At 45.9% G+C, this 26,104-nt stretch overlaps 1 protein-coding gene across 1 annotated transcript in view; it reads left to right on the top strand.

The window, feature by feature from the left end:
• The window catches only part of MYLK2 (myosin light chain kinase 2), a 356,223-nt gene that overhangs the window by 196,848 nt on the left and 133,271 nt on the right, over nucleotides 1–26,104 (top strand). The gene's annotated exons all lie outside the window — the stretch shown is intronic.

The following is a 26,104-nucleotide window of genomic DNA, read 5'->3' as shown; positions in this document are numbered from 1 at the left end:
AGCAGTGTATTACTGTGCCATTCACAGTCCTTACAGTAATGAATGACTGCACCCTCCTTAGTCCTTTCAACTCCTCCCCAGATGTTATGGCACTGTATGACTGTACCCAGTCTTTACAGTACTGTATGATTGTACCCCCCCCTTCAGTTCTTACAGCAGTGTATGACCCTTCACCAATTATTACCGTACTGTACGACACTGCCCTTCCCAGTCACAGAGCATATGACTATAATCTCTTCAGTCCTTATAGCACTATGTGACTGTTCTCCTCCTTGGTCCTAACTGCACTGTATGACAATGTCCCTTGCAGTAAACACTGCTGCATTGTACATAAGCAAATTACTGGTCAGAGGTTTTTGGGGATGTTATTTAGGTCTTCCTTTTGTTAACTATTGTGGTGTTAGATCTGGTGCTCCATCAATTGATTTTTACAGATTTCCAGGTCTTGGTGGAGAGAAGCTAAACGTTTGAGCCAAAGGTCTGGCATTCCATCAAGACTGGAGTTTTTTAAACCTGGTTTTCATGTCATTCCATAGCTTAGATATTTGCCTTTTTCAAGTTCTCCTATATGTTCGGTTTGCTTCTCTGTTGTGCCCTGTAGGATTCTTGTATAAATTAATTCAGAATTTTTCTGTTTCAACTTTTCCCAGTTTCCCTGAATGTTTTATGTTGTCACTTTTCTATTTTCTTCCTGTCTGCACAGTTTTTGTGCTTCTGTTGCTATTTTCAATTTATTATCAGAGCATATGAATTTAAGGTCTTCTGTAAGTACATAAGTATTGCCATACTGGGACAGACCAAAGGTCCATCAAGCCCAGCATCCTGTTTCCAACAGTGGCCAATCCAGGTCACAAATACCTGGCAAGATCCCAAAAAGTACAAAACATTTTATGCTGCTTATCCCAGAAATAAGCAGCAGAGTTCCCCAAGTCCATTTTAACAATGGTCTATGGACTTTTCCTTTAGGAACCATCCAAACCTTGTTTAAACTCTGCTAAGCTAACCACCTTTACCACGTTCTCTGGCAATGAATTGCAGAGTAATTACACGTTGAGTAAAGAAAAACTTTCTCTGATTCATTTTAAATTTACTACTTTGTAGCTTCATCGAATGCCCCCTAGTCCTAGTATTTTTGGAAAGAGTAAACAGACACTTCATATCTACCCTTTTCACTCCACTCATTATTTTATAGATCTCTATCATATCTCCCCTCAGCCGTCTTTTCTGCAAGCTGAAGAGCCCTAGCCCCTTTAGCCTTTTCTCATAGGGAAGTCATCCCATCCCTAGGGTTACCATATAGCACCAGAAAAAGGAGCAATGGACGTAAAACCCAGACTGTCTCAATCTGTCCTCCTTTTTCTGGAGTCATATGGTAACCCTACCCATCCCCGTTATCATTTTTGTCGCCCTTCTCTGCACTTTTTCTAATTCCACTATATCTTTTTTGAGATGCGGTGACTAGAATTGAACACAATATTCGAGGTGCGGTCGCACCAGGGAGTGTGATTCAGCTTGATGTTTTGGATCATTCTCTTTGGCGAATTTCAATCCTTTCTGGTATATGTCAGTCAAAGACAGCTCTGCAAGCAGTGAGTTTATCTTTCCTTCTATATGTTTTTCCAAGGAGTAGTTGTCATTCTCCCTTTCTTTTGGCCTTTTTCCTTGTTGATACAACTCTCTCAGTAACAGTTTTTATGACCTTCTTGATCTTAGTTGTCATACTTTTTATTTAGTGAGTTTTTCATTCTGCTGGACTCCAGCATACATGTCTTTTTGTCCCCTGTGTTTTCTGTCTCTCCTTACCTTGTGTGTGCACTCATTTGTTCTCCGGTTGTATTATGGGAATGATTGTAGACAGCATTCATAAAGGATATCCAAAACACAATAAGAGGACAAACTCACTCACAAAAACTCTGAAAGGAAAAGTAGACTATAAAAATAACAAAAAAAAAATCCCACAGAGATTTCCCACACGTGCAGTACCTCATACAAAATGTCCTAAATTGTTCTAAATGAAGAAGCAAATTGATAAATAAGTGTGCTCAAATATAATCATTGCACACTCAATAATTGTAACTTGTAACCAGTGGTGTGCTGGTAAATGCTTAACAATGGGCTCTCTCTCTCCAAAAAAAGGCGGAATATATGTATGTAACTTTATTATACATTTTATTGCTACAAAAGGTACAGTGTAGCAGCCAACTTATAAATAATATTAAAGGAGATCACGTGATGCAGTGAGCAGAGAAGCAGGCTTGAGTTGTTGGTCCGGGATCCCCGGCCCTCGACACGCTACACAAGAGTAATTTAACAACACTTTGCTCAACTGGTGCTCAATACAGAAATACTAACTTAATGGACAAATTTGTAGTGAAATCCCCCTCGGCGATGGCACAGAAATCAACGAGGAGAGAAAAGACTAAGTTGGGGAGCGGCGACACCAAGATGGCGGAGGCTCAGCTGGCCACGACGACAAACTTTTCTGATTCACAACTAGCACAGCTCACAACGGCTGTGACTAAGAGGCAGATGCACTAAAGCTAAATGAGCCTTTAATGACCCTCCAACGAGGAAAATTTGATCCGTTGCATGCATCAAAGGGCTTTTACCGAGGAAGCCAGCAGCTAACGAAAACGGAATGGAGATGAGCAATTAGTGTGAAAACCCCATTGAAACGACATGCACTAACCTTTTCCGATTGCCTTTACGCAGGAAAAAGGCAGGAAATCTAACGAGAGGTCTGGACCTCTCGTTAGGACAGCTCTGTGCCAGGAAAAATCATTAAGTGAAAAAATAAACAAACTTTGAGCCAATCCCAGTGCATTAGCAGAGCTAAAAGCGCTGTGATTGGTCCAAAGGATGTCAGAAAACACATCAAATAAAAAAAATAAAAAAAGGATCGGGAGGGGGCAAGGGCGCTCATCAGGAGCGTCCTGTATGGACGGCCTTGCCCCCCCCCCCCCCCCCGCTGCTCCCCACTTTCCGCCGCTCCCCCCCCCCGAAAAAGCAAAATTCTAGCAGCCCGGCCCCCCTCCCTTCCTCACTACTCTGTCTCCCCTCAGCTACGCCTCCCGACATCCTCCGCCCTGTGCCCCGTCCCCTCTTGGGGTCGTCACCGCCATTCCCCTCCTCCATCGGGCCCCCCTCCCTCTTACCGGGCCCGTGCAGCGCCTCTCTCCTCTGTCTGAAGGCGCTGCACGGGCAAGAAGAAAGCTGATGCCTGCCTTCGCCCAGCTTCTGTCGCGCGTCTCTCTCCTCCTGCGCCCGCCCCTGTCTGACGTCAGTAACCTACGTAGGTTACCGACGTCAGACAGGGGCGGGCCCAGGAGGAGAGAGACGCGCGACAGAAGCTGGGCGAAGGCAGGCATCAGCTTTCTTCTTGCCCGTGCAGCGCCTTCAGACAGAGGAGAGAGGCGCTGCACGGGCCCGGTAAGAGGGAGGGGGGCCCGATGGAGGAGGGGAATGGCGGTGACGACCCCAAGAGGGGACGGGGCACAGGGCGGAGGATGTCGGGAGGCGGAGCTGAGGGGAGACAGAGTAGTGAGGAAGGGAGGGGGGCCGGGGCTGCTAAAGGTAAGTTTGGTTTTCTTCTTGCTTAATTTAGAATGCAGGGGGAAGTGGGGCGGGGGGAACGGTGACCACGGGTGGGGGGGGGGGGCAAGGATGGCCATACAGGACGCTTCTGACCAGCGCCTTTGCCCCCTCCCGACCCTTTTTTTTATTTTTGTTTTGATTTGGGAGCCATGTGCTTGTGATTTGACTGTGTTTTGACTGTTTGTGGCATGCGCAGAGCAGCTAACATAACGCTTGGCTGCTCTGCGCATGATTTGGGGGCCGATTAACGATGTGTATTGTGATTCTTTGATACATTGTACGTTTCAATACCGATCTCAGCATGTGTGACTTTTTCTTTGGTGCATTTTTCGTTATTTTAAAATCGTTAGGGACTTTAACGATTTAGATTTTTTTACGTTTGGTTGCTGCATCTGCCTCTAAAGCATTAGAGCCATGCTGGGACACGCTCACCTTGCAATTGGAGAATTTTCAGACGGGTTTAGAAGGTCTGGGAATTCGAACTGGAGATCTAGAGTGTCGGCGCTAAAGGATGACTCGCGGGGAAAAGCCCCAGACATTGCGCGCCTCAATACTCAAATAGCAGATCTGGTGTCAAAGCTAGAAGACTTGGAGAACCGATCACGACATAATAACATAAGAATTGTGGGATTATCAGAGCGAATACCAGATCAAAATTTGACAGTATAGCTAGAGAACTGGCTGGTGAAAGAACTGGCGCTGTCAGACTCGGTGGGCCCGATGGTGTTGGAGAGAGCATAGCGCGTGGGACAGAAAATTGAAAATCGGAGCCGCCCCAGAGTCGTGATAGCAAAAATCCTCAACTACAGGCATAAAATTGAAATACTACAAGGTTTTTGTTTGAAAAGGGAAAATTTACAATGTGAAGGACAGAGAGTACTAATTTTTCAAGATTTTTTGCAGGCAGTGCAGGAGAAGCGCCGTCAACTCCACCCACTTTGTTCAGCGCTCGTACAAGAAAAGGTTAAATTCATGCTTTCATATCCAGTGCAACTGAAAATCCGGATACAAGAAAACTGGCACAGTTTCAAATCAGAGACTGAGGCGAGGGCCTTCCTTGTGGAAAATGGACATTTGAACACTATTAATGGTAGCTAGAAGTCCTACAGGTTCAGACTATGAGCTGAGGAATGTGCGTACCAGAGTGCTATGAAGGTTGTGTAAGTAAAACTGTATGTTGGCTGTTTGAGACCGAGATCCCCAGCATCAAAGTAGATCTCTCATTTTCATGAGTTTTGATGCTTGTGGAAACGGAAGGGGGGAGGAGGGAAGGGAAAGGGGGGTTGAATACGGAGTTAAGACAAGGGCTGAGCACCATAGATATACATAGGGATAGGCAAGGAAGGGATTGTTTTCAGGTTTGCAAAAACAAGTGGTTGGTTTCCAAGAGGAGAAGAGTAGTAGAATTATTCCTACTTCATCTGGCATGCCAGTCCGAATAGCAACCTGGAATGTAGGAGGCATAACGTCTTCAGTTAAACGTTCTAAAATACTTACTGCCCTACATAGGCATAAGATAGATATTGCCTGCTTGCAAGAAACTTGGCTTACAGACCTAGAACACCAAAAACTGCAAAGATCTTGGGTAGGGGGAGGTCTTCGTGAGCTCTTCTCAAGGAAGGAAAGGGGGAGTCGCAGTGTTATTCAGGAAAGGTATGCCATATAAAGCGTCCCTTGTAGTCAAAGGAGCACATGGCAACTATTTATTACTTCGGATATGGCTGCAAGGTTTAGAATTTTATTTATTAGTGGTATATGGCCCTAATAAGCAAGACCCCCAATTTTTTCAGACACTCATTCAGATCTGCTTACAGACAGGAGGGGGGGGCACTGATGCTGCTGGGGGATTTCAACCTGGTCATGGACCCAGGGCTCAACCGCACCAGCCCAACCTCTCAACATTATAAGGGATACAGAGCTGACACACTTCCCCTGATGCTACAAACCCTTAGTCTAGTGGATGCGTGGCGGGTGCTACACCCTAAACACATAGGTCCAGGGCTCATGGGACCCAAGCTAGGCTAGATTGTATATTGGTAGATCGGGCAATATTCGCTAAGGTACAATCCACAGAAATTGGCCCAGAGGAGATGTCTGATCATGCCCCAGTATGGATAGATGTGGAACCTGTGGTGGATAATGATAGGGGTCGAACTGGAGGTTTCCATCCTATTTATATGGAGATCCAGTTTTTCAAAAATATATACACGAGAAATGGACTAATTATGCGCTTAATAATACAGGGCAGGAAGACCAGCCGTCGCTGTACTGGTCAGCCTCCAAGGCTGTGCTAAGGGGGGGACATCATTGGCAGCTAGTATTCTGCTCTTGGAGACCCAACTAAAAAAAAGCATATTGAGTGCCTCTCTCGCACAACGCTTGAGAACCTGAAGTCCACACAAATATCACTTAATACACTGCTTCATGAAAAAGAGTCCCACTCCCTATTTTACCATAAATATAAGCTGCATAGATATGGGAATCGCCAGGGGCGTTTGTTAGCACGCGCCATTAAGAACGGGGGAGGATCGCGTATAATAGAAGCCTTAAAAGACGAAGCAGGCATAGTAGCAAATAAACCAGAGAGAATAGCACAAATACTAACCAAATATTTCACTTCCCTGTACAAGGAGGAGAAGACTCCACATAAACAAGATTTGTCAGCTTATTTGGCACGGGCCAGGCTCCCCAGGTGAAGACGCAAGATTTAGACACTCTAAATGCCCCGCTGAAATTGACAGAATTGCAAGCCGCAATAAACACTAAAATTACATTCTGCTCCAGGGCCAGATGGGTTATCTGGGGAGTACTATAAATTATTGCCGCCCGCGGCCTGGGGAGCATTGCTGTCATACTATGAAGATATAATTGAACAAGGCTCCTTTCCCCCCTTTGCTAATACTGCGCTAATAACATTAATACCAAAGCTGGGGAGACCCATAGAGCAGGCGGAATCCTACAGACCCATCTCGCTCCTCAATGTACATACAAAGTTGATAGCAAAAATACTAGCCGAACGTTTAACTCCAGTTCTCCCCAGGTTGATAAGACGAGAGCAGGTTGGGTTCGTCAGAAACAGACATATGGTTACAAATGTCAGACATTTATTATTAGCCATGACTAAAAGCCTACAAGGAAAAACACCCTCCCTGTTACTGAGCCTGGATGCTGAAAAAATGTTTGATAGGGTCAACTGAGAGTACTTATTCCATACCTTGGTGCATGTGAGGTTCCGGGGATGGTATCTGAACGCGCTATAAACTTTGTACAACTAACCAAAAGCTGCACTCTTGGTCAATGGTATTAAAGACAAGGAGTTTCCAATTAGGCGGGGAACCCAACAAGGATGCCCATTATCACCTATGCTGTTTGTGCTTTCCCTGGAGCCCCTCCTGTGCCACATGTGCATATCAGAGGGGGTGAAGGGAGTGAGATTAGCTGGACAACACATTAAAGTTTTGGCCTATGCAGATGACCTGCTAGTGATAATGTCAGACCCTCCCCGTTCACTGGATTCCATATTAGTAGAGCTGGAGGAATACAGATATATTTCAGGATTTAAGTTGAATTTTAACAAATCGCAGGCCCTGTCAGTGGTGGTAGATGAGCGAATGCAGGGACAAAAGGAATTCCCCTTTGAGTGGGCGGTGGGCACTTTAAAATACCTGGGGGTACTCATACCATCAGATCTCACACAATTGTATGCATTTAACATACAACGCTTGTTAAGAGAAACCCAGCAGAGATTTCAAGTGTGGGAGTTACTACCACTAACTTTGTTGGGGAGAATAGCCCTATATAACATGTTTGTTGGTCCAAGATGGTTATATGTATTCCAACTGCTACCATTATTTTTGAAGATAAAAGAAAGTTGAATAAAATGTTAAGAAAATTTCTCTGGAGAGGGAAAAGAGCACGCCTCCCGCTACTCGTGATGCAAATACCATTGGAATATGGTGGACTAGGATTAATAAGCATGAGAAACATAACAGTGGCAAGTGGTACGAGACATGTTAACGATTGGTTTCGCTCCACTTTGGATTACTCTAACACCCCAATGGAACTTCAGTTATAACCTAATGTACATTTTAGCAACCTCCTGCATGTCTCCGGGGGTGCTATACCAAAATTATTAAAACCATCATATATCATGACCACTACTAAAACGATATGGAATGGGTATGTCAGTTACACTGTTTTTCACCAAAGGTCACACCGTACCTGTCAATATGTAACAACCCAACGGATGTTTATATCCGGCTTTCCTCAGATGGCAAACAAAAGGGATGAAGTACTTATTACATGCAGTGACACCAGAAGGCAAACTTAAACCTTTTAAGGATTTACAGTTGGAATTCTCAATCCCCCCCAGAGACGTATTTCATTACGCTCAGCTGAGACATTATGTTAATACTCTTCCATGGAATGACCTGGCAGAGGATGTTCAGGTCGAGCTCTCAACAGCTTATTCCCTAGAGGCACAGCAGAAAGTGTCACTTTCCTTTCATCACCAACATATTGAGGATACGGTTCCGGAATTAAATTATTTGCGGTTGTTACACGCATGGAAAGAAGACATCCCATTAACGCTGACAATGGAACAGCTGAGAGCACATGTATTGGCCATTCGCAAATGCACTACATTCACAGCACATTGGGAAATGTAATATAAATTTGTTCTTCGGGCATTCATAGCCCCTCGAGGTGCGTTTCGCATGGGAGTGTCGCCGTGGGGAACATGCCCTAAGTGTGGAGCAGAGGGAGCCACTTTGGGACACATGTTCTGGACCTGCACAGGGATTGTAAAGTATTGGAAGGATATAATGTCACAAGTGTCTAGAATGTGGAAAATGAGGTGGCATTACGATTCAGCACTCCTGTTTGGGTGTCCCTCCTTAAACTTACCATCTCCAAATGGCTTGCAAAGTTTTGTACGGAAAGCCACTATAGTGGCAAAACAAGTTATATTGGCGGAATGGACATCTAATAGTTACCCCATGGCACAACAGTGGAGAACGCGGATGATTATACTCTCAAGATTGGAGCAGGTGGGAGTGCATGATTTTGCTTCAGCAGGAGGGGAGACGTTACAGCAATGTTGGAGCCCGTTCTGGAACACATTGACCCCAGAGGCAAGGAGTCGGCTGTTGAACAAATAGACCTTAGCATAAAGACCAGGCAAACAAACCTGGGAATGTTGTTATGGTGTTCAGTTAAAAGGGACTTGGGGGTGAGAAAGGGGGGGGGGGGGGTTAGGGAAGTTAAAAAGAAAGACAGATTTAAAATGTAAATGCAATAATTTGAAGATATGTCACTTGTGTTTGACTACCAATAAAAAAGATTGAAACATAAATAATATTAAAATATACAATATTCTTTATTGTAAATTCAACCATGCAACCTCTCAAAAATCACCCCTATGTGAGCAAATCTGTTTGAAATATAGTTCAGTATTCTGAAATAAAATTGTATTAGAGCTTAAAAGGCACAGCCCTCATTTATCCTGAACTCTGGAAGTGAATTATTTTAGTAATGCTCTCAGAGGGTACAGTAAGGCACAACTGCAGGCCCAGCAGAAGCTTAACCCTTCCCAGTCGCTGGAAATAAGAGTTTATGACATGGCTACAATGCTGTATATGCCCAGTAGTGCATTAGAAATAGTAAGTTGTTGTAGTAATAGTAATAATTGTTGCCAGGATTCTCTAGAACAGTGGTTCTCAACCTTATTTCAGTCAGGACACACCTGATGGATAATGCTTGCATATGTGACACATTGCATAAATGACCCTCATGGACCTTTATGACAGTTCTTATGAATTAAATGTAAACATGCTCTGCATCCACAAATATCCTATCTCCTCCCAACAACAGGTACAGATCATAACTAGTACATTTTATCCATGGATGTTACCATAGGGAAAAAAAATTCTGATTTTTATATCATCTGAGTAATAGCAACCTAAATCTCTTTGCTACCAGGCACACTGTGAAATAATACAAAACCTGGAAAAATAACTCGGCATAGATGTAGCAAACTACATTAGCACTAATTCCTCTGATTCTAATAACATGAACCCTACTTAAGAATAGACAGTGCTACAGGCAGTGGCGTAGCCAGACTGCCAATTTTGGGTGGGCCTGAACCCAAAGTGGGTGGGCACAAAATTTTCTCTCTACACCCCTCCCCCAGCAAAATTTAGTCACACTTTTCAGTGAGCTTTCAGAGGCCAAAACCTCCTGCCTCAGGTCAGTATAATGCTGTTACGGTATCCTCTCCTGACCTAAGGAAGGAAGTATTGGTCTCTGAAACTTTATTAACACAGGTACCATATTACTTTATCCTAAATTAAAAATAAAATTATTTTCTTTACTTTTGTTGTATTGCCATTTACTTTTTCTCATTGTGTTGCTCCCAGTCTCTAGATTCCGCTTTCCTTCGTCTTTCTCTTGCCAGGGTTTCCTGTCCATTCATCACCTATGGCTTTTCATCTTTTCCTCACCCTTGTTCGCCACATGCCCCTTCCTCTTATTCTCCAGTCTTTCCCTACTCTGTCCTCTCCCTCTTTCCATCCAGCAGCTCCCCTCTTTCTCTCCCCTCTTTCTTTTGCATCCAGTGTCTCCTTTTTCTCCCTACCCTTCCATCCAGTGTCTTCCCTCTTTCTCTCCTTATCCTTCCACTCATCTACCCTCTCTCCTGATCCTTCCATCTAGTGTCTCTATCTCCCCTCTCCTTCTATCAAGTGCCTATCTCTCTACCCTTTTCTGTTCAGTCTCCTCCCTCTCTCCACATCCTTCTAGTTTCTCCCCTTTCTCTCTGCATCCTTTCATCCATCTCCCCTCTTTCTCTCCCTATCCTCCCATGTCCAGCAGCTCTCATCCCTCTAGTCCCTTCTTCCTCTTCCTTCCTTGTCCAGCAGCTCTCCAGCCCCTTCCTCCTCTCCCTCCCATGTCCAGCAGCCCTCTCCCTTCCATCCAATCCCCTCCTCCTCTCCATCCCATGTCTAGCAGCTCTCTCCCTTCCCTCTAGTCCCTTCTTACTCCCTTGTCCAGCAGCTCTCCAGTCCCTTCCTCCTCTCCCTCCCATGTCCAGTAGCTCTCTCCCTTCCCGCCAGTCCCTCCCATGTCCCAGCAGCTCTCCCTTCCCGGCAGTCCCTTCTTCCTCTTCCTCCCATGTCCCAGACGCTCTCTCCCTTCCCTCCAGTCCATTCATCCTCTCCCTCCCATGTCCCAGCAGCTTCTCCCTTCCTTCCAGTCCCTTCTTCCTCTCCCTCCCATGTCCCAGCAGCTTCTCCCTTCCCTCCAGTCCCTTCTTCCTCTCCCTCCCATGTCCCAGCAGCTTCTCCCTTCCCTCCAGTCCCTTCTTCCTCTCCCTCCCATGTCCCAGCAGCTTCTCCCTTCCCTCCAGTCCCTTCTTCCTCTCCCTCCCATGTCCCAGCAGCTTCTCCCTTCCCTCCAGTCCCTTCTTCCTCTCCCTCCCATGTCCCAGCAGCTCTCTCTTAAGTCCGTTCCTCCTCTCCCGCCTTCCTCTCCCTCCCATGTCCCAGCAGCTCTCTCTTAAGTCCGTTCCTCCTCTCCCTCCTATGTCCCAGTAGCTCAGCCACTTCCCCCCCAGGCCAGCGAATCCACATCCTTCCCATGCTGTCACTGCCCTTTTGTCCCGCGGAGGCAGCGTTCAGCGTTTACTTCCTGTACTGTGTTCTCCCCAGGCTCCGCTGCATCATCCCAGTGGAATACTTTTCGGCCGTCGTGCTGCGCTGCCATACACATAGGCAGCTTCGCTCCTCCCCCGCCGCATCCATTCTGGCCCTCTCTGATGCACTTCCTGTTAGGGCTGGATGATCGCGGTGGGGGAGGAGCGAAGCTGCCTGTGTGTATGGCAGCGCAGCGCGACGGCCGAAAAGGATTCCACTGGGATGATGCAGCGGAGCCTGGGGAGAACACAGTACAGGAAGTAAACGCTGAACGCTGCCACCGCCGGACAAAAGGGCAGCGACAGAGTACGAAGAATGGGCGGGCCTGGAGGGAAAATGGGTGGGCCTGGGCCCGTCCAGGCCCACCCGTGGCTACGCCCCTGGCTACAGGGTTCTAAAACACCAATACAACTACTACCAAAACAGAACAAGTGGGACTGCTAAAAAGTTCTACACAGAGGCTACAGATAAACAGAATACCACACTTCGGTCACACACTAAACAAAGACAAACCCTCACCAAGTATAGAACAAGGATCACAAATTAGAAATATAAATATGAAGACAAAAATTGAACTAGGAACCCCAAGAAGTCAAACTAGGCAGGTACAACAACATGGGAGAAATTAAAACAGAAATGCATGACGTGATGCGGTGAACAGGTCGTGTTTTGCTAGCCTGAACTGCTTGGAGGCCCCTCTTGTCTCACCCCATATTAATGGAATAAAAGCGCCAACAGTTTCACCTGTAAATATCTAAACTTGAGGACATTATTTGGAAAAATATCTGGCGAAACTGGGTGAAACTGCCGAGGAATGGTACCGACAGAGGGAACTTCGGAGGAGAAAAGATGGTGGATTCTCCCTCCAGTTTTCCTTGGCCGTCGGATGAAGCACTCATGGCAGAAATAATAGAGATGGTGGTACGTGCTATAGATTCATGATTTGTTGCACTCTCGGAACAGGTATCAAGCATGCAAAGTGTGATCCAGAAGGTCGCAATGCGAACAGAAGAAATGGAGGTATGGGTTTCGGACCTAGAATACTGTATGCAGCATATAGAACAGAAGCTGGAATCTTTTTAGTAGAACAGCAATCTGCGAAGTTAGAAGATCTTGAGAATCACACATGGAGAGAACATTTACTTTTTAATGGATTTCTGGAAATGATAGCTGATTGAGCGGTAATGGATACTCTTTCACGGTGGCTAACGGACACTTTTCCCCAAGTAGTGGCAGAACATCAAGTCCGGTTGGAGAGAGCGCATCGTGTAGGGCACAAACTTGAAGGTGACCATACACCTCGCCCGATCATTGTACAATTTTATTCATACCCTCAGAAATCAGACATCCTAAGCAGGGCCGATCTTACCAGTTGCGTGGCCCTGTGCAGACCAGTTCGGTGGGGCCCACTGCCCTCACTTAGCCCTGCCCTTTGTTGACAAGATGTGGAGGAGTGGCCTAGTGGTTAGGGTGGTGGACTTTGGTCCTAGGGAACTGAGGAACTGAGTTTGATTCCCACTTCAGGCACAGGCAGCTCCTTGTGACTCTCAAGTTACTTAACCCTCCATTGCCCCATGTAAGCCGCATTGAGCCTGCCATGAGTGGGAAAGCGCGGGGTACAAACGTAACAACAACAAAAAAATAAGGACAAATCAAGCAAAACTTGTACAGAAAACTAATTCAAATAAGCACAATAGTATCATAGGAAACCTTTGGGTTTAAAAAGCAAAACCATGTGCATGTAAGGACTTGATAAATTAAAACAAATGCTCTTAATATGTAATAATTGGTAGCAATAATGAAACAGTGATTTAATATTCACATAGCAAGCAGCCTGAACCAACAGATTTATTTTCCACTGAACATAATTAACGTTGTATGAACTTGGTGGCTAATAGTGTGCTGAACTGGACAATGTTGGCATATTTAGACTGACTCAATGGCGTAGCCAAGTTGGGCCCAGGTGAGCCCAGGCCCACTCACTTTGGGCTCAGGCTTATGCAGTAGCAGCACACCTATGATGTGGCTGGTAAGGATCCCCAAGCCCCACCAGCCAAAAATTCCCAAGAACTGTCCCTCCTGCATACCTTGTAAATAGCAGATCTTTGCCTGCAGCAAGCAGGGACTGATACATTGCATCAGAGGGAAGGTTGTGAGGCCAACATGAGCAGTGTGTATTATCTGCTGCTCGCTGCCAGTGAAAATCTGCTATTTAAAAGGTATGTGGGGGAGGGGGGATGTTTGAGAGACCATATGGCATGCAGGCGAGAGAGGGAGAGACCAAATCACTTGTGGGACAGGGCGGAGTTCTGCCCACCCATCTTGGGCCCAGGCCCACCCAAAATTGGAGGTATGGCTACGCCTCTGGACTGACTCTGGACAGTTCTGTACGAAGAAAACCCTTCCCTCATTCTTCAATACCTTCTCTGTGAAATAGTAATAATAAAAAAGGCATGTGCATTTTTATAATATACCTACCACTGCATACCACAAAGCAAAAGGAGCAAGTTCCTACATGCCATCTTTTTCTTTTGATGTAGGCACAGGAAAAAAAAATATGTTAAATGCTCCCAGGTCTCAACCTAATTAATGATTTTTCTAAACTGTACTTATAAATAGTTTTCAACCATGGCTTGAATCCCTACATCTGTGCTGATGATGTGACTATCTACATCCCCTTCCGATCTTCCTTAGCCAAAATCTCAGCAGAAATTCAGAACAGTCTCGCCATTATGGTCAATTGGGCTAACACATTTAAGTTTAAGCTAAATAAGGAAAAAACACATTGCCTCATTTTCTCCTCCCAGTTCAAACAGTTTATACCAGGCATGGTTGCTGCGCTGGATTTCTCCATCCCTATCGCAGCAAGTTTGAAGCTTCTTGGGGTCATTCTCAACTTGACTCTCAACCTTCAAGTTTTGTCAATTACGAAGCGAATGTTCCTTTCCATGAGGTCCCTTAAGCGTATCAAGCAGTTCCTAACGTTTGACCTCTTCAGGAGACTAATCCACTCCCTCGTGTTGAGCCATTTCGACTACTGCAATGGAATTTACACCAGCTGCAAAGAACACACCCTTAAGAAACTCCAGACAGTGCAGAACACGGCAGCGAGGCTACTATTTGGCAAATCTCGGTTTAAGGCAGCAAAACCCCTTCATGAGAAGCTCCACTGGCCCCTGATTAAAGAACGTATCAAATTCAAAATCTGCGCACTTAACCACAAGATTGTATACGGGGACGCTGCAGCTTATATGTACAGCCTGATTGACCTCCCTCCCAGAAATTCCGAGAAGTCGTCCCGCACCTATCTCAATCTCCACTTTCCAAACTGCAGGAACTTAAGATACAAACTACTCTTTGCCTCCTCTTTTTGCTTTATGTGTCCCCGTTACTGGAATGCTCTACCATCAACGTTAAAAGAGACAGCTGATCACAGTCTGTTCAAGAAGTCCCTAAAGACCTACCTATGTGATGGATCATTCTCCTCTGCTGCTTGATCTCCTGCAATCCCGCATTCCTTTCTCCTGCTGTTTCCCTCCTTTCCCCTCATCTACCTTATTCTCTGTTAGTACTAGAATTAATGTAATTTTTTTCATCAAATGTTGTAAGCCACATAGAGCCTGCCTCAGTGGGATTATGTGGGATATAAGTGTTCACAATAAATAAATAAATAAGCACCTGATACTCATAATGTCTGTTTTGGTGGCCCTTTACTAGGTGAAAACATCAGAATAGAGTTAGTCCTTATAAACCAGCCCCTCCAAGTAACACAATGATTACAATTTAGAACTAATTAAATAGAGAGGTGTGGTAGCCGTGTTAGTCCACTCTTAAAGGTTATCAATAGAAATCAAACAAAATAAAACATGGAAAAGAAAATAAGATGATACCTTTTTTATTGGACATAACTTAATACATTTCTTGATTAGCTTTCGAAGGTTGCCCTTCTTCGTCAGATCGGAAACAAGCAAATGTGTTAGCAGATAGTATATATAAGAGAAACATCAAAGCATTACTTTGACAGTCTGACAGAGTGGGAGGGTGGGGGTATGCATGGGGACATCAAAGCATTTCATTGATATTCTAACAGAATGGGTGTTGGTAGGTGAGAGGAGGGTAATAAACAGAGAAATAAACAGAGAAATACAGCTTTATGGTTTATAATGAGTTAGAAAACCCAGATCCTTATTAAGTCCTGTTTGTTGGGTGTCAAAATATTCAATCATTCTTATTTCAAAGGTCTTACATTCCTGTATTGTTTTAAAATTACCTTTCAGTATTCTTACTGTGAAATCACTGGTGCAGTGTTCTGGTCATGTGAAGTGTTGACCCACAGGGGTGGGGGCTTGACTGGCACCGGCTATTTTCATGTGATGTCTGTGCAGATTGAATCTTGTCTTAAGCATCTGTCCTGTTTCTCCAATATAGCATCCTTCGTTACATTTTTTACACTGAATGATATATACCACATTGGAAGATGAGCATGTAAAATAGTCCTTTATGTTGAATATTTTTCCTTTGTGAATGACTGTGGGGTCTTGTGAAATGTTTTGGCATAGTTTGCAGCTGGCTGTGTTACATGGAAATGTGCCCTTTTCTTTTTCCGTCTGTGTTGGAAGTTTACTTCTGATCAGCTTGTGTTTTAAATTTGGTGGCTGTCGGAAGGCCAGCACTGGTGGGGATGGGAATATCTCTTTCAGTAATTCATCTTCCTGGAGTAGTGGTTGTAGGTCTCTTATGATTTTCCTCAGTTTCTCCAGCTCTGGGTTGTATGTCACTACAAGGAGAATTCTGTCTGTGGCTTTTTTTTCTTTGTACTGTAGCAGATTTTCCCTGGGTGTTTTGAGGGAGGAGGCAATATTCTTGGAGATTATTTTGGGGTTGTAGCCTTTCTGTTTGAAGGATGCAGTCAGGGTTTCAAGGTGTCTGTCTCTATCCTCTGGGTCCGAGCAGATACGGTGGTATCTTGTGGCTTGGCTGTAAATATTGGATCTTTTTGTATGTGAAGGGTGGAAGCTGGAGTTGTGGAGGTAGCTGCATCTGTCTGTAGGTTTCTTGTATATAGATGTTTGTATACAGCCATCACTGATTGAGACTGTGGTGTCCAAAAAATTGACTTTTTCTGGGGAGTAGTCAATTTTGAATCTGATTGTAGGATGGTATGTATTGAAGGAATAGTAAAATTGTTTCAGAGTTTCATCCCCCTCAGTCCAAATCATAAAAATGTCATCGATGTACCGGTAGTATTTTAGAGGTTTGGTCTGGTATGTATTCAGAAATGTCTCTTCCAGCTCAGCCATAAAAAGGTTGGCATATTGGGGTGCTGTCCTGGTGCCCATTGCAGTGCCCATTATTTGTAGATAGATATCATTGTTAAAGCGGAAGTAGATGTGAGTTAAAATGAATTTGATTAATTTTGTAATAGTTTCTGGTGAGTATTGATGGTCCAGTGTGGATGTTTTTAGGAGTCTCCCACATGCAGCTGTGCTGTCCACATGGGGAGTGTTGCTGTATAGTGATTCTACATCCATCGTGACCAGAAGGGTGTTTGGTGGTAATTGTTTGATATTTTTCAATTTATTCAGAAAGTCTGTGGTGTCTTGTATGAAGCTGTTAGTTTTGTGCACGAGAGGTTTCAGAATTCCCTCTATGAGTCCAGATATTTCCTCCGTGAGCGTGCCAATACCTGATATGATTGGTCTGCCCGGGTTTCCAGGTTTGTGGATTTTGGGTAACATGTAGAATGTGCCCACAGAAGGCTGGTTTGGTATGAGTTTCTTCAGATGTGGCTGTGCTTGTGTAGGAAATGTTCTGATAAGATCGTTTAGCTGCTTTGTATAATCCTGTGTGGGGTCCTCAGTTAGTTTCCTGTAGTATTTATTGTCTGAGAGCTGTCTGTGTCCCTCTTCAATGTATTTTTGTGTGTCCATAATTACCACTGCGCCTCCTTTGTCTGCGGGTTTGATGATAATGCGTTCGTTAGTTTGTAGAGTTCTTATGGCCGCTCTTTCTGGTGGGGTAAGATTGTACAGAATTCTTTTTTGTTTGTTGGAGAGTTGTGATTTAACCCTATGTCTGAAACTTTCTATGTAATTATCCAGCTTGTAGTTTTGTCCCTCCTGTGGGGTGAAATAAGTGTTCTTTTGTTTGACTGTATTCCGGTCTGTTTGGTGTCCCTCTATTGTGGAAATGTGCTCTAAGACGCATTTTTCTGAAGAATTCTTCTAGGTCTGAATATAGTTGGATTTCATCAAGTTTGCTAGATGGGCAAAAAGAAAGTCCTTTGCAGAGTACAGAGACTTCATGCTGTGTTAATTGATGGTTTGAGAGGTTTATTATACCCATCTGATCTGCATCTCTGAAGGTGTGATCAGTATTCCTTGGTTTGTTTGGGCTCTGATTTTCACATGCCTCAGATGTATATCCAAGTGTCTCCAAGGTGTCTGGGGATGTTGTTTCTGCAGAGCTGTGGTTATCCAAATATAGGCTGTTTTTCTCTCTGTGATCCTGCAGGAGAAAAGAACTAATTAAATGAAATCAATACTTCCTCTGTGTACATCCATATGCTACACAAGCCGGTATCTTTGAAAATATAAAGTCCAATAAAAATGCTACCAACAATAAAGAACGACAACGTGGATAGAGCAGCTCATAGATTTGCTTGCTTTGTTTGGGTAAGGGTATGAGGGATGCACGGAGGAGATGGAAAGGGAGACCAACCTCATGGTCTTCAGCCGTCTCAAGTCAATCTAACTGCCTTCAGCTCTCTCGTACCCGCTTCTTTAGTTCCAGCTTGCACCTTCTTCAGTTTTCCGTGCCACCAGCAGCATCAGTGAGGTAAGTACACTGCCTTCGGCAGCCCCAGAAGCTCTCCCTCTGTTGTAGCATCTCGCCTATGCGGGATAGGAAATTGCAGCAGAGAGCAAGCTTCTGGGCTGCTGAAGGCAGTGTGTTTACCTCACTGACCCTGCCGGCTGCCCGGATTGAAGAAGGAAGCGCTGCAGGGAGCCGAAAGGAAGTAGGAGAGAGTTGACAAAAACAGTTAAATTGAGACCAGGAGACGGCAATGATGGCTGAAGCAGGAAGCGGGAGGGAGATGCTAAGGCTGCTGCGGGGTCCCTGGGAGCACAAGGCCCTATGCGACTGCCCCTGCCTAAGACCGGCCATGATCCTAAGTCAGTACAAATGCAAATATGAGGATATAAAATATGAAGATCTTCTGATAAAAATCTTTCAAGATTTTTCCACTGCACTTGTGGAGAAACACAGACTTTTCATCCCACTCTGTGCCAAACTGTGAGCGCAACATTTGATTCATATTGATTTACCCAGCATCTTAAAAATTTACTCTGAAGGACAGTGGCTGGTTTTTGAAGATAACAAGAAAGCAGCTGAATGGATTAACAACCAGGAGTCAAATACATAAAGTATATATTAGATTTAATTTGACTGAAGAATGACACTGCAGCCGTCTACATACCCGTCAGTTGAATTATAAATGTTATGGTAAGGACATTTCATTGTTACTAATTATTCCTGGTGTGAGGTAACAGGAGAATAAACCTGAAAAGTCTTCTTTCATAGATTTATGTTAAGTTGCTAATTCCCTACTCGAGGTGGTACATGTGACCAGTTGCTAATTCTCTACTGGGCATGGTACACGTGACCAGCACTTTCCCCTATAAGGATTGGGGGGAGATGCACAGTAGCCAAGCCAGAAGTACATAAGCATTGCCATCAGTGGCGTAGCCAGACTGCCAATTTTGGATGGGCCTGAACCTAAAGTGGGTGGGCACAAAATTTTCTCTCTACCCCCCTTCCCCAGCAAAATTTAGTCACAGTTATCAGATGCATTTGTCACACAGGGGTAAAGTGCTGCTTTTCAGTGCATCAGGTTTCAGAAAATAATTTATTTCATAGCCTAACACCCTTTTCAATGAGCTTTCAGAGGCCAAAACCTCCTGCCTCGAGTCAGTATAATGCTGTTATGGTATCCTCTCCTGACCTAAGGAAGGAAGTATTGGTCTCTGAAACTTTATTAACACAGGTACCATATTACTTTATCCTAAATTAAAAATAAAATTATTTTCTTTACCTTTGTTGTATGGCCATTTACTTTTTCTCATTGTGTTGCTCCCAGTCTCTAGATTCTGCTTTCCTTCGTCTTTCTCTTGCCAGGGTTTCCTGTCCGTTCATCACCTATGGCTTTTCATCTTTTCCTCACCCTTGTTCTCCACATGCCCCTTCCTCTTATTCTCCAGTCTTTCCCTACTCTGTCCTCTCCCTCTTTCCATCCAGCAGCTTCCCTCTTTCTCTCCCCATCCTTCCAGTGTCTCCCCTCTTTCTTTTGCATCCAGCGTCTCCTTTTTCTCCCTACCCTTCCATCCAGTGTTTTCCCTCTTTCTCTCCTCATCCTTCCACCCATCTACCCTCTCTCCTGATCTTTCCATCTAGTGTCTCTATCTCCCCTCTCCTTCTATCCAGTGTCTCTCTATCTCTCTACCCTTTTCTGTTCAGTCTCCCCTCTCTCTCCACATCCTTCCAGTCTCTCCCCTTTCTCTCTGCATCCTTTCATCCATCTCCCCTCTTTCTTTCTCTCCCTACCCTCCCATGTCCAGCAGCTCTCTCCCCTCCAGTCCCTTCTTCCTCTTCCTCCCTTGTCCAGCAGCTCTCCAGCCCCTTCCTCTTCTCCCTCCCATGTCCAGTAGCTCTCTCCCTTCCCTTCCATCCAATCCCCTCCTCCTCTCCATCCCATGTCCAGCAGCTCTCTCCCTTCCCTCCAGCCCCTTCCTCCTCTCCCTCCCATGTCCAGTAGCTCTTTCCCTTCCCTTCCATCCAATCCCCTCCTCCTCTCCATCCCTTGTCCAGCAGCTCTCTCCCTTCCCTCCACTCCCTTCTTCCTCTCCCTCCCATGTCCCAGTAGCTCTCTCCCTTCCCTCCAGTCCCTTCTTCCTCTCCCTCCCATGTCCCTTCTGCCTCTCCCTCCCATGTCCCAGCAGCTTCTCCCTTCCCTCCACTCCCTTCTGCCTCTCCCTCCCATGTCCCAGCAGCTTCTCCCTTCCCTCCACTCCCTTCTGCCTCTCCCTCCCATGTCCCAGCAGCTTCTCCCTTCCCTCCACTCCCTTCTGCCTCTCCCTCCCATGTCCCAGCAGCTTCTCCCTTCCCTCCACTCCCTTCTGCCTCTCCCTCCCATGTCCCAGCAGCTTCTCCCTTCCCTCCACTCCCTTCTGCCTCTCCCTCCCATGTCCCAGCAGCTTCTCCCTTCCCTCCACTCCCTTCTGCCTCTCCCTCCCATGTCCCAGCAGCTTCTCCCTTCCCTCCACTCCCTTCTGCCTCTCCCTCCCATGTCCCAGCAGCTTCTCCCTTCCCTCCACTCCCTTCTGCCTCTCCCTCCCATGTCCCAGCAGCTTCTCCCTTCCCTCCACTCCCTTCTGCCTCTCCCTCCCATGTCCCAGCAGCTTCTCCCTTCCCTCCACTCCCTTCTGCCTCTCCCTCCCATGTCCCAGCAGCTTCTCCCTTCCCTCCACTCCCTTCTGCCTCTCCCTCCCATGTCCCAGCAGCTTCTCCCTTCCCTCCACTCCCTTCTGCCTCTCCCTCCCATGTCCCAGCAGCTTCTCCCTTCCCTCCACTCCCTTCTGCCTCTCCCTCCCATGTCCCAGCAGCTTCTCCCTTCCCTCCAGTCCCTTCTGCCTCTCCCTCCCATGTCCCAGTAGCTCTCTCTTCCTTCCCTCAAGTCCCTTCTGCCTCTCCCTCCCATGTCCCAGTAGCTCTCTCTTCCTTCCCTCAAGTCCCTTCTGCCTCTCCCTCCCATGTCCCAGTAGCTCTCTCTTCCTTCCCTCAAGTCCCTTCTGCCTCTCCCTCCCATGTCCCAGTAGCTCTCTCTTCCTTCCCTCAAGTCCCTTCCTCCTCTCCCTCCTATGTCCCAGCAGCTCAGCCACTTTCCCCCCAGGCCCGCGAATCCACATTCTTCCCGCGCTGTCGCTGCCCTTTTGTCCCGTGGAGGTAGCGTTTCCTTCCTGCCCTGTCTTCTCCCCAGGCTCCGCTGCATCGTCCCTGCAAGGGGAATCCTTTTTCTTTTCGGCCGTCGCGCTGCGCTGGCATACACACAGGCAGCTTCGCTCCTCCCCCGCCGCGTCCATTCTGGCCCTCTCTGATGCACTTCCTGTTTAGGGCTGGATGAACGCGGTGGGGGAGAGCGAAGCTGCCTGTGTGTATGGCAGCGCAGCGCGACGGCCGAAAAGAAAAAGGATTCCACTTGCAGGGACGATGCAGCGGAGCCTGGGGAGAAGACAGGGTAGGAAGGAAACGCTGCCTCCACGGGACAAAAGGGCAGCGACAGCGTGAAGGTTGTGGATGGGCGGGCCTGGAGGGAAAATGGGTGGGCCTGGGCCCGTCCAGGCCCACCCGTGGCTACACCCCTGATTGCCATACTGGGACAGACCAAAGGTCCATCAAGCCCAGCATCCTGTTTCCAACAGTGGCCTATCCAGGTCACAAATACCTGGCAAGATCCCAAAAAAGTATAAAATCTTATCCCAGAAATAGTGGATTTTCCCAAGTCCAATTTAATAATGGTCTATGGACTTTTCCTTTAGGAAGTCATCCAAACCTTTTTAAAACTCTGCTAAGCTAACCGCCTTTACCACATTCTCTGGCAACAAACTCCAGAGTTTAATTACACGTTGAGTGAAGAAATATTTTCTCAGATTCGTTTTAAATTTACTACTTTGTAGCTTCATTGCATGCCGCCTAGTCCTAGTATTTTTGGAAAGTGTAAACAGACGCTTCACATCTACCCATTCAACTCCACTCATTATTTTATAAACCTCTTATCATATCTCCCCTCAGCCGCCTTTTCTCTAAGCTGAAGAGCCCTAGCCGTTTTAGCCTTTCCTCATAGGGTACTTGTCCCATCCCCTTTATCATTTTCATTGCCCTTCTCTGCACCTTTTCTAATTCCACTATATCTTTATATTTATACCTGAGTTTGATTTGTCCTTGCCTTTTTCATCTTCACCACCTGATACTAAGATTTGTAACAGAGTGGACACCCAGGAGGGAGTGGAAAACATGAAAAAGGATCTGCAGAAGCTAGAAGAATGTCTAAGGTTTGGCAATTAAAATTCAATGCGAAGAAATGCAAAGTGATGCACTTAGGGAGTAGAAACCTACGGGAGATGTATGTGTTAAGCGGTGAGAGTCTGATATGTACAGACGGGGAGAGGGATCTTGGGGTGATAGTATCTGAGGATCTGAAGGCGATGAAACAGTGTGACAAGGTGGTGGCCGTAGCCAGAAGGTTGCTAGGCTGTATAAAGAGAGGTGTGACCAGCAGAAGAAAGGAGGTGTTGATGCCCCTGTATAAGTCGTTGGTGAGGCCCCACCTGGAGTATTGTGTTCAGTTTTGGAGGCCTTATCTTGCTAAGGATGTAAAAAGAATTAAAGCGGTGCAAAGAAAAGCTACAAAAATGGTATGGGATTTGTGTTACAAGACGTATGAGGAGAGACTTGCTGACCTGAACATTTATACCCCGGAGGAAAGGAGAAACAGGGGTGATATGATACAGACGTTCAAATATTTGAAAGGTATTAATCCGCAAACGAACCTTTTCTGGAGATGGGAAGGTTGTAGAACTAGAGGACATGAAATGAGATTGAAGGGGGGGGGGGGGCAGACTCAAGAAAAATGTCAGGAAGTATTTTTTCACAGAGAGAGTAGTGGTGGATACGTGGAATGCCCTCCCGCGGGAGGTGGTGGAGATGAAAACGGTAATGGAATTCAAAAATGTGTGGGATAAACATAAAGGAATCCTGTTCAGAAGGAATGGCTCCTCAGAAGCTTAGCAGAGATTGGGTGGCAGAGCTGGTGGTGGGAGGCGTGGCTAGTGGTTGGGAGGCGGGGCTAGTTCTGAGCAGACTTCTACGGTCTGTGCCCTGAAAATGGCAGATACAAATCAAGGTCAGGTATACACATAAAGTAGCACATATGAGTTTATCTTGTTGGGCAGACCGGATGGACCATACAGGTCTTTCTCTGCCGTCATCTACTATGTTTCTATCCTGCTTATTTTCGAAGGAGAAGGGCGGCCATCTTCCAACACAAATCGGGAGATGGCCGGCCAAATCTGTATAATCGAAAGCCGATTTTGGCCGGCTTCAACTGCTTTCCGTCACAGGGCTAGCCAAAGTTAAAGGGGGCGTGTCGGAAGTTTCCCGAAGGCGGAACGGGGCGTGGTTAACAGATGGCCGGCCTCGGCCGATAATGGAAAAAAGAAGGCCGGCTGTGACGAGCATTTGGCCGACTTTACTTAGTCCTTTTTTGTTCGTGACCAAGCCTCAAAAATGTGCCCTAAATGACCAGATGACCACCGGAGGGAATCGGGGATGACCTCCCCTTATTCTCCCAGTGGTCACCAACCCCCTCCCACCCAAAAAAAAACCCAAATTAAAAACATTTTTTTGCCAGCCTCTATACCAGCCTCAAATGTCATACCCAGCTCCATCACAGCACTATGCAGGTCCCTGGAGCAGTTTTTAGTGGGTACTGCAGTGCACTTCAGGCAGGTGGACCCAGGCCCACCCCCCCCCCCCCACCCTGTTACACTTGTGGTGGTAAATGTGAGCCCTCCAAAACCTACCACAAACCCACTGTACCCACATCTAGGTGCCCCCCATCACCCGTAAGGGCTATGGTAGTGGTGTACAGTTGTGGGGAGTGGGTTATGGGGGGCTCAGCACACAAGGTAAGGGAGCTATGCACCTGGGATCTATTTGTGACGTCCACTGCAGTGACCCCTAGGGTGCCCGGTTGGTGACCTGGCATGTGAGGGAGACCAGTGCACTACATATGCTGGCTCCTCCCACGACCAAATGCCTTGGATTTGGCCGGGTTTGAGATTGCCGCCATTAGTTTCCATTATCAGCGAAAACCAATGGCGGCGATCTCTAAGGGCAGGCCAAATGTTGAGATTTAGCCGGCCCTGACCGTATTATCGAAACGAAAGATGGCCGGCCATCTTGTTTCGATAATACGGTCAGGGCTGGCTAAATCTCAACATTTGGCCTGCCCTTAGAGATGGCCGGCCCTGTTCGATTATGCCCCTCCAGGTTACTATCTTTTTTGAGATGCAGCGACCAGAATTGAACACAATATTCAAGGTGCGGTCGCACCATGGAGCGGATCAAAGGCATTATAATGTCCTCATTTTTGTTTTCCATTCCTTTCCTAATAATACCTAATATTCTAGGATAGGAGGAAATGTCCTATTGTGGATTAAAAACTGGTTGAAGGATAGGAAACAGAGAGCGGGGTTAAATGGGCAGTATTCACAATGGAGAAGGGTAGTTAGTGGGGTTCCTCAGGGGTCTGTGCTAGGACCGCTGCTTTTTAATATATTTATAAATGATTTAGAGATGGGAGTAACTAGCAAGGTAATTAAATCTGCTGATGACACAAAGTTATTCAAAGTCATTAACTCACGATAGGATTGTGAAAAATTACAGAAGGACCGTATGAGACTGGGAGACTGGGCGGCCAAATGGCAGATGACGTTTAATGTGAGCAAGTGCAAGATGATGCATGTGGGAAAAAAGAACCCGAATTATAGCTACATCGTTAGGAGTTACAGATCAAGAAAGGGATCTGGGTGTTGTCATCGATAATACACTGAAACCTTCTGCTCAGTGTGCTGCTGTGGCTAGGAAAGCGAATAGAATGTTGGGTATTATTAGGAAAGGTATAGAAAACAGGTGTGAGGATGTCATCATGCCGTTATATCGCTCCATGGTGCGACCGCACCTTGAGTATTGTGTTCAATTCTGGTCGCCGCATCTCAAGAAAGATATAGTAGAATTGGAAAAGGTGCAGCGAAGGGCAACTAAAATGATAGCGGGGATGGGACGACTTCCCTATGAAGAAAGATTAAGGAGGTTAGGGCTATTCAGCTTGGAGAAGAGATGGCTGAGGGGAGACATGATAGAGGTATATAAAATAATGAGTGGAGTGGAACAGGTGGATGTGAAGCGTCTGTTCACGCTTTCCAAAAATACTAGGACTAGGGGGCATGCGATGAAACTACAGTGTAGTAAATTTAAAACAAATCGGAGAAAATGTTTCTTCACCCAACGCATAATTAAACTCTGGAATTCGTTGCCAGAGAACGTGGTGAAGGCGGTTAGCTTAGCAGAGTTTAAAAAGGGGTTAGACGGTTTCCTAAAGGACAAGTCCATAAACCACTACTAAATGGACTTGGGAAAAATCCACAATTCCAGAAATAACATGTATAGAATGTTTGTACGTTTGGGAAGCTTGCCAGGTGCCCTTGGCCTGGATTGGCTGCTGTCATGGACAGGATGCTGGGCTCGATGGACCCTTGGTCTTTTCCCAGTGTGGCATTACTTATGTACTTATCTATTTGCTTTCATAGCCGCAGCAGCACACTGAGCAGAAATTTTCAACACATCAACGACGACACCTAGATCCCTTTCTTGATCTGTGACTCCTAACGTGGAACCTTGCATGATGTAGCTATAATTCGGGTTCCTCTTTCCCACATGCATCACTTTGCACTTACATTAAATGTTTAGACGCTCAGTCTCCCAGTCTTGTAAGGTCCTCTTGTAATTTTTCACAATCCTCCCACGATTTAACGACTTTGAATAACTTTGTGTTGTCAGCAAATTTAATTACCTCACTAGTTACTCCCATCTCTAGCTTATTTATAAATATGTTAAAAAGCAGCGGTCCGAGAACAGACCCCTGGAGAACCCCACTAACTACCCTTCTCCATTGAGAATACTGACCATTTAACCCTACTCTC

This window comes from Microcaecilia unicolor, chromosome 8 (genome assembly GCF_901765095.1).
Source record: "Microcaecilia unicolor chromosome 8, aMicUni1.1, whole genome shotgun sequence".
Classification (NCBI taxonomy): Eukaryota; Metazoa; Chordata; class Amphibia; order Gymnophiona; family Siphonopidae; genus Microcaecilia; species Microcaecilia unicolor.
Note: the sequence above shows the minus strand (reverse complement) of the source record. Positions and strands in the feature narration are given on the sequence as shown.